This window comes from Nomascus leucogenys, chromosome 22a (genome assembly GCF_006542625.1).
Source record: "Nomascus leucogenys isolate Asia chromosome 22a, Asia_NLE_v1, whole genome shotgun sequence".
NCBI classification, from domain to species: Eukaryota; Metazoa; Chordata; class Mammalia; order Primates; family Hylobatidae; genus Nomascus; species Nomascus leucogenys.
Window position 1 is genome coordinate 40,343,608 of NC_044402.1, and position 9,486 is coordinate 40,353,093.

The window sequence follows — 9,486 nt, forward strand, 5'->3', positions numbered from 1 at the left end:
CGGCTAAGTTTAAAAAATTTTTTTTTAGAGACAGCATCTCGCTCTGTTGCCCAGGCTGGTCTTGAATTTCTGGCCTCAAGTGATCTCCCACTTTGGCCTCCTAAGTCACTGGGATTACAAGCATGAGCTTCTGTGCCCAGCTCCTGACCCTTTGTTTCTTACTCTGATTTTGGCCTCTTCTGTTCCTGATCCGACTCATTCCTTTCTAGGTCTGTGCTGACTGTCCTAGCCTTGGGGCTCCCCAAGACTCTGTTCTTGCCACTGAGGCTACTTCTTCCTGAGGAAAAATAAATGATAACAGCTGATAAGGGCAGGCCATGAAAAAAGAGCAGTCCCAGCCACCCCAACACCATCACTGGCAGGCTCCCAGGTGTACCCTGCATCACAAGAGCTTCCCTTCTTCCTGTTTGCTGGGAGACTAATCCTCCTCAATATTTCTGTTTAGTATTTACAGTTTTTTAGTATTTACAGTTGATGATGAAAGATTCGTGGGGTGCTACCAGTATACATCAAAAGGTAGACCTTGTTTGGCCAACTTGCCACCTGATTTAATCAACAACCACTAGTGCTGAGATGCAGAAAGGGGGAAAATGGAGGAATTATGGATCAAGTCTGTCTTTATAGATGACAGTCACAGGACAAGGGTTAGGCTTTGACTGCAGACTTCAGTCTTTGCTCTGGCCAGCCCTGTTCACCACAGGCCTGAATGGGTTATCAAAAATAAAGCTGGTGGCTGGGCGCGGTGGCTCACATCTGTAATCCCAGCACTTTGGGAGGCTGAGGCAGGTAGAACACCTGAGGTCAGGGGTTCGAGACCAGCCTGGCCAACATGGTGAAATGCTATCTCTACTAAAAACACAGAAAATTAGTCAGGCGTGGTAGTGGGAGCCTGTAATCCCAGCTACTCGGGAGGCTGAGGCAGGAGAATGGCGTGAACCTGGGAGGCGGAGCTTGCAGTGAGCCGAGATCATGCCACTGCACTCCAGCCTGGGCGACAGAGCGAGACTCCGTCTCAAAGAAAAAAAAAAAAAAAGCTGGGCGCAGTGGCTCACATCTGTAATCCTAGCACTTTGGGAGACCAAGGTGGGTGGATCACGAGGTCAGGAGATCAAGACCATCCTGGCTAACACGGTGAAACCCCGTCTCTACTAAAAAATACAAAAAATTAGCCAGGCGTGGTGGTGAGTGCCTGTGGTCCCAGCTACTCGGGAGGCAGAGGCTGGAGAATGGTGTGAACCCGGGAGGCGGAGCTTGCAGTGAGCCGAGATAGTGCCACTGCACTCCAGCCTGGGTGACAGAGTAAGACTCCATCTCAAAAAAAAGGAGAAGGATGGCCAGGCACAGTGGCTCATGCCTGTAATCCCAGCACTTTGGAAGGCTGAGGTGGGAGGATCACTTGAGTCCAGGAGTTCAAGACCAGCCTGGGCCACATAGTGGGACCCTGACTCTACAAAAATAAAAAAGTTAGCCAGGAGTGGTGTCGTATGTCTGTAGTTCCAGCTGCTCTGGAGGCTGAGGTGGGAGGGTCACTTGAGCGTGGGAGGTTGAGGCTGTACTGAGCCATGATGGTGCCTCTGCACTCCAGCCTGGGAGACAGAGTGAGACCCCTGTGTCAAAAAAAAAAAAAGAAAAAAAAAAAAACAAAAAAAACAGAAAAGAGAACCAAAGGACTGAAATAAGAAGATTAGAAGAAACAGGTAAGCTAAGGCGTTATTTAGTTTTGTGATTTAGAAGCTCCTATGCCCCCACAGTTGGTCTGGGGTCATTCAGAGCCCTTATGGTAAAGTTCCACATAAAGAGTCTAACCAATCTCAGTCCTCTCTGCCCTCTCCTACCTTACAGTGAGGAATACCTAAGAATGGGTCTCTTGCTTCTGTAGGGGCCTCTGGAATATCCACACTTGGCACTGGTTGTGAAGGACTGAAGTTTTACCTTGAAAACATGAGCAAATCTTTACTGGGACATATAGATTAGACCAGAAAAACTGTGATGATAGGAGAGTCATCAGAGACAAATTCTGTTTACTGTGGGTGTCATTTCACCTACAATTGACCTTACTTGGAAAAGATAGTGCTAATCCATGGGAAGGGAACCAGAGTACCATCCAAGCAGGGAGCGATGGTTAATAAAAGATACCAGTCAGGCTTAGAGGGTTCAAGCCAAGTGGGATGTGATTTTAGAGATAACCCAGTCACCTAACCCTAACCCTAACCCTAACCCAGCTAATTTTTTTGTATTTTTAGTAGAGACGGGGTTTCACTGTGTTAGCCAGGATGGTCTCCATCTCCTGACCTCGTGATCCGCCCGCCTCGGCCTCCCAAAGTGCTGGGATTACAGGCGTGAGCCACTGCTCCCGGCTTTTTTTTTTTTTTTTTTTTTTTTTAATAATCAGAAGATCTGTCACCCCTGAGCTTCCATTCCCACATGGCAGCAATCATTCTATTATGACTCTGGACCCATCATCACCCTGTACCCTAGGGCATTAGGTCCAGTTGTCCACTGGGACTGAATGATGGCTGCTCCTTTGTTTGGCGTAGTCTCTTCTTAGTTTGTCAGTCTCCATCATTCTGAAGTCTGCACCCTTCACACATTATTTACCCTCCTGGCTCCTATAGACTTTTGGGTCAGTATCCCATGATTTATATGATTCTGATGGGCTCCCTCCCCATAAAACCTTCCATTATTAATCATTTGAAGAAAGCAATAAATTAGTTTTGAAATGCTGCCCAAGAAATGCATCCATTTCAGAATTATCTGTGCCTGGGTTTTTTTATAAGGCAACTCAGTCATGGGAAACCCTGATGGAATAATCTACTTAGCTACAATGGCTGCATACTGCAAATTAGCTAAGCAAAATTTCTCTTCGATAAGTGGAATATAGAAAGTCTACTAAGTTGCTAACTTTCTCAAGGTTTTGCTTTTTTTACCATAATAGCTTAATCATAGGAGGTGTTTCAAAATTCACAATGTGTGTTCTTCCCAAGCATGAAACTCCAAATGTCCTTTAGTTGTTCCATTTCTCCCACTGGTTCTGATATAATTTTTAAAGAAGAATATCTCTTTCATGTGCAGCTTGGTATAAAACAGTGTCACTGCCAGCTTAAAATCCAAGGAGGCCGGGCATGGTGGCTCACACCTATAATCCCAGCACTTTGAGAGGCCAAGGCAGGTGGATCACTAGGTCAGGAGACTGACACCATCCTGGCTAACACGGTGAAACCCCGTATCTACTAAAAAATAAAAAAATTAGCCGGGTATGGTGGCGGGCGCCTGTAGTCCCAGCTACTCAGGAGGCTGAGGCAGGACAATGGCATGAACCCGGGAGGTGGAGCTTGCAGTGAGCCGAAATCACGCCACTGCCCTCCAGCCTGGGCGACAGAGCAAGACTCTGTCTCAAAAAACAAACAAACAAACAAACAAACAAAAATCCAAGGAAAGCTGGATGCAGTGGCTCATGTCTGCAGTGCCAGGACTTGGGGATGCTGAGGCTCAAGAAGATGGCTTGAGGCCAGAAGTTTGAGACCAGCCCAGCAACACAGCGAGACCGTCTCTACAAAAAATTTAAAAAGCTACTGAGGCATGGTGGTGCGTGCCTCTAGTCCCAGCTACTTGGGAGGTTGAGAACGGAGGATCCCTTGAGCTGAGGAGTTTGAGGCTGCAGTGACCCATGCACTGCAGCCTGGGTGACTGAAACCGGTGCTGCTGCACTTCAGCCTAGGTGACAGTGAGACCCTGTCTCTAAATTAATTAATTAAAATCCAGGGAAATACTTTTATCACCCTGGCACTTGCTTTCAAGTTATAGCAGCATACTCAATCATTATAACAAGAATTGCCCACCTTGTGCTTCATGTCTAGCTTTTCAAAATGATACTAGTCTTCCTCTCCTGAATCAATTTCCTTTATGGTCTCATATTCCTTTAAAAATGGTTTCAGTCTGTCCCATCTTTGAGCCAAATTTCTTAGCTTTTCTTTGAGCTCTAAAATTTTCTATCAGGCCTACTTCATATACTAGTTCACAATAGTGTCTCAAAGTAAAACCAGGTTCATGCTAGTTTGTATAACAAATTTCTGTGAACAGACAGGCAACCCTTGAAGCCTCAAGGGCCTAGCTTTGAAATCCCCTTGGAGGTGTTAAGCAATTGAAAAAATGGCACATTATGAACATTTGTTCTGAAATTTTCATTTGATGTCATAGGTTGATTACATATTTTTTTATCCACTTGTCTTCTTCTTAAATTATGTGCTTACAATAGGCATGAAATTTTCTAGCTTAGTCATCAATAGTTGTAGCTCTGAATACCTTCATTTTCCAGTGAACAATCTTGAAAATAAATCTAAAATCTCTTGACTGCATGTAAAATTTTTTATTTCTGAAACTAGTTTCTCAGTCCATATAATATCAGAATGTATTCAAATACTTTCAAAGTGATATGGCTTATTTTTCAAGTTTTTCTAAATTATTGATCAGTTAAATATGATTCTAGCCAGTCATGGTGGCTCATACGTGTAATCCCAACACTTTAGGAGGCCAAGGCAAGTAGATCACTTGAGCCCAGGAGTTCAAGACCAGCATGGAAAACATAGCAAGATACTGTCTCTACTAAAGACAAAAAATAACTGGTCTTGGTGGCATGTGTCTGGAATTCCAGCTACTTAGGAGGCTGAGGTGGGAGGATCACCCGAGCCTGGGAGGTCAAGGCTGCAGTGAGCTGTGATCACACCTCTGCGAGACAGAGAGAAACCCTGTCTCAAAAAAAAAAAAAAAAAAGTGATTCCAAGTTCCAATGCTAGTTTAATGTCCTAGCTTTGCAACTGGTTATGGAAGCCCATATTTTTAGTAAGAACATATTCTACTCAAAGATTTCTATTGGTATCATAAGTAGAATACAGTACTAAATACTCACCTGGAATTTCTCTCTGGAATTTTTGTTTCCTGGCCTGAGTGTGGGAGGCAAAGTGCCTGCAATGTTCTTACAAATCTCTATTCTCTGCAATTCTAAACAGTGCAGCAAAGGAATGTCCAAGTCTGAAAGGTTATGTAGACTTTTTCTGAGACTCTCATTTACATTTATCACTAAATTAAAAACATACATGAATAGTTTTTAGAAGACCAGGTCAACAGCAATGTCTCCAAAACGGTAGAGTTGGATTGAGGGCAGGAGTTATGTCTAATTTATCTTCCTACACCCGGACCTCCCACCCTTACAGGAGTCTAGCTCAGGAATACTTGAGTATGTTCTTGGCTTTATCATTAAAGAGCATTTAAGAAGTGAATGATTGTATTTTGCATATGGCATAACAGAAGGTGAGATGAACAACACTAATGAAAGGACAGGCCTATAAAAGCCGAGCACTCCATGGAATAAACAAAGCTAGGTAAGGTATTTGTAGTGTGGGGGTGGCCGAAAATTCGTTTTTCAACAAATAAGTGCCTCACTGGAACTCGGAACAAACAATTAAGTATGGCGATAGGTACCTTGGGGCTGTTAGAAGCACCTCCTTAAATATAAACCCAAACAAATTAAGGTTTTGTTTTTGTTTTTGTTTTTGAGACAGTATTGCTCTGTCGCCTAGGCTGGAGTGCAATGGCATGATCTCGGCTCACTGCACTCCAGCCTGGGCGACAGAGTGAGACTCCGTCTCAAAAAATAAAAATAAATAAATAAATAAATAAAAATGAATTGGTCGGGCATGGTAGCTCATGCCTATAATCCCAGCACTTTGGGAGGCCGAGGTGGGAGGATCACTGGAGCCCAAGAGTTTGAGACTAGCCTGGGCAACATAGTGAGACCCCAATATAGAGAGTACATCTTTATTTGATTCAATTTACATAAGATTCTAGAAAGTCCAAACTATTCTACAGTGACAGAAAACAGAGTCGATGGTTGAGTAGGGCAGGGAGAGGCTAGAGAAAAGAATTACAAACGGGCACAGGTAAACTTTTAGACTGTGATACATATGTTCACTATCTTGATCTTGGTGATGGTTTCACACATATATAGTTATATCAAAATGTATTGAATTGTACACTTTAAATACTGTGTGCCAAAATACCTCAATGAAGCTGTTTTTTAAAAATCTGGTAAAAAAGAGGGAAAGAGAAGGACAGAGGGAGACAGAGAGAGAGAGAATATGAATGAATTCTAGGTCCTTTCTTACAATTCTTTCTTGTTCAAGGACACCAGATGGTGTCTGATTATAAACTTTTTTTTTTCAGCACTTCGCTGCATTTTTTTTTTTTTTTTTTTTTTTTGAGATGGAGTCTCTGTCGCCCAGGCTGGAGTGCAGTGGTGCAATCTCTGCTCACTGCAAGCTCCGCCTCCTGGGTTCACGCCATTCTCCTGGCTCAGCCTCCTGAATAGCTGGGATTACAAGCGCCCGCCACCATGCCCAGCTAATTTTTTGTATTTTTAGTAGAGACGGGGTTTCACCGTGTTAGCCAAAATGGTCTTGATCTCCTGACCCCGTGATCAGCCCGCCTCGGCCTCCCAAAGTGCTGGGATGACAGGTGTGAGCCACCGCGCCCGGCCTTTGCTGCATTTTTAACTGCCAAGATGGACTATAGGCTTAACTTTCTAGTCTTTTTTTTGAGATGGAGTCTCGCTCTATCGTCCAGGCTGGAGTGCAGTGGCGCAATCTCGGCTCACTGCAAGCTCCGCCTCCCGGGTTCACGCCATTCTCCTGCCTCAGCCTCTCGGAGTAGCTGGGACTACAGGCGCCCGCCACCACGCCCGGCTAATTTTTTTTTTTTTTTTTTTTTGTATTTTTAGTAGAGACGGGGTTTCACCGTTGTCTCGATCTCCTGATCTCGTGATCCGCTCGTGATCCGCCCACCTCGGCCTCCCAAAGTGCTGGGATTACAAGCGTGAACCATCGCGCCCGGCCAACTTTCTAGTCTTATGTAGAGCTGGCCTATAAAATCCTTCACTTCAGTTGGTCCTATCTCCTCTTGGACCTAGAATGCAGTTTATACTCCCCTTGTCTCTGCTTCCATTTGCTGGGATGTTTCCTTCATTCTAAATGCTCCAAGTTTTCTCTATCCTTTCAGGCCTAATGAAAGTAAGATTTATTTCATCTATTCTATCCTATCTATTTCCGCAGAAAGAATTATGTACCTTCTTCATGTTTCTCTAGTATTTATAATCTAAACTGCTCTTTTGACACCAATTTGCTGCCTTGTATTATTTGCTTTTCATGTGCATACGTCTTATCTTTTAGATTATGAACATCTTTGGGGCAAGGACTGGGCCATATTTAGCTTTGTGTCTCTCCCAAGGCACTTAATAGGTGCGTAATAAGTGTCAATTTAAAACACCTCACTTTTAGTCTTTCCAATGCACTTTCTCAGCCATTATCTCATTTGATCATTACATCAACACTATGAGATTGGAGGAGCTAGAAATAAGTTATTTCCTCCTTTTGACAGATAAGGACCCTGAAGCCCAAGGTCACACAACTTGTAGAGACAGAGATGGAACAGATAATTGCACATGAAGGTCTGATCCAATTCAAGGCTTCTTTGCATCACTATCCCCTCTGTCCTCCTACCTGAAGACAGCCTGCTGCATCCTTCACCCCCTCATTCCCCAAAGTACTTTAGCCAAAGCTTTGTAGTACCATATTAGAGAACTTGACAAATCTGGGAGACAAATTTTCAGTAGATTTCCGTTCAGCTCTGAGTCACCAAAGCATACCTGCTATTTTGTACCAAGTGCCGTTTGCTACGGACATTATGCCTGATATTTAACGTTACTGTGCTTCACAGTTGAGGAAGCATAAATGATTTTTAAAAGCTTTAGAAAATGACAGCAGTTCAATATTAAGCATGAAAGGTGGCAGCTGATGAGCTGACCAAGAATATAAAATTTCACTGGACCACGCCATTCCTCTATGCATATTAATAGAATTCTGTAGCTGCTACTGAAGGAAAAGGCGAAACTCCCCATCTCTCAGCACACCTAACGGAGATTCCTTCCCTACCACTCCAGGCTATCACCTTATCTGATGTAAGAGATGTGATATACTCGGCACAGTTTACTTAGCATTACATATTTTCTTTTTGTATTTTTTTTTTTTGTAGAGATGGGGGTCGTCTCGCCATGTGGCCCAGGCTGGTCTCGAACTCCTGGGCTCAAGTGATCCTCCTGCCTCGGCCTCCCAAAGTGCTGGGATTACAGGCATGAGCCACTGCACCCTGCCTAAACATTTTCTTTATTTTTAATTTTTATTTATTTTTAATTTTTTTCGAGACCGAGTCTCACTCCGTTGCCCAGGCTGGAGTGCAGTGGCACGATCTCAGCTCACTGCAACCTCTGCCTCCTGGGTTCAAGCGATTCTCCTGCCTCAGCCTCTGGAGCTAATTTTTTGTATTTTTAGTAGAGACGGGGGTCTCACCAGGTTGGCCAGCCTGGTCTCAAACTCCTGACTTCAGGTGATCTGCCCGCCTCAGCCTCCCAAAGTGCTGGGATTACAGGTGTGAGCCACCATGCCCAGCTCTTTGTTTTTTTTAAATTTATATTTTAAAAATAATTCACCGAACGTGTGGGTGGGAGTGAGGGTTGGGTTTAAGGTTAAGACAGGTGGGCCGGGCGCGGTGGCTCATGCCTGTAATCCCAGCACTTTGGGAGGCCGAGGCGGGCGGATCACGAGGTCAGGAGATTGAGACCATCCTGGCTAACATGGTGAAACCCCATCTCTACTAAAAATACAAAAAAATTACCTGGGCGTGGTGGCGTGCGCCTGTGGTCCCAGCTACTCGGGAGGTAGGGGCAGGAGAATCGCTTGAACCCGGGAGGTGAGGGTTGCAGAGATCACGCCACTGCACTCCAGCCTGGGAACAGAGCAAGACTCCGTCTGGGAAAAAAAAATAGATTAAGACAGGTGAAAGATTTGGCCGGGCAGATTGCTTGAGGTCAGGAGTACGAGACCATCCCAGCCAATATTGTGAAACCCTGTCTCTACTAAAAATACAAAAATTAGCCAGGCGGGGTGGCTTGTGCAGGTAATCCCAGCTACTCGGGAGGCTAGGGCAGGAGAATCGCTTGAACCTGGGAGGTGGAGGTTGCAGTGAGCCGAGATCGTGCCACCGCGCTCCAGCCTGGGCAACAAGCGTGAAACTCCGTACCCCCAAGAAAACAAAAAACAAAACAGGCGAATGAGGAATGAGCGCTAATAGGGAGTCTGTGGAGGGAATTCGAGATGAAGCTGACCCTGAGGAAGCTGTGTATGGTGCCCGGCATGGGCTGGGCTGGGCGGGCAGCGCCTCAGAGCCAGGCCCTGGTGAGGAGACTCGCAGGACGCGGCGTGGGTGGCAGGTCTGGGAAGGTTCTGAGAGCTATTGGGACAGGTTTAGACCCCGCAAATGGCGACCTCGAACTTAACCGTTTGTGCCTCAGTTCTCCGCCTCTGTAAAATGAGTATGATGGTGACTTCCTCACAGGACGCTTTAAGAGCTAAACGAGGCCTGGCCGGGGGCGGTAGCTCA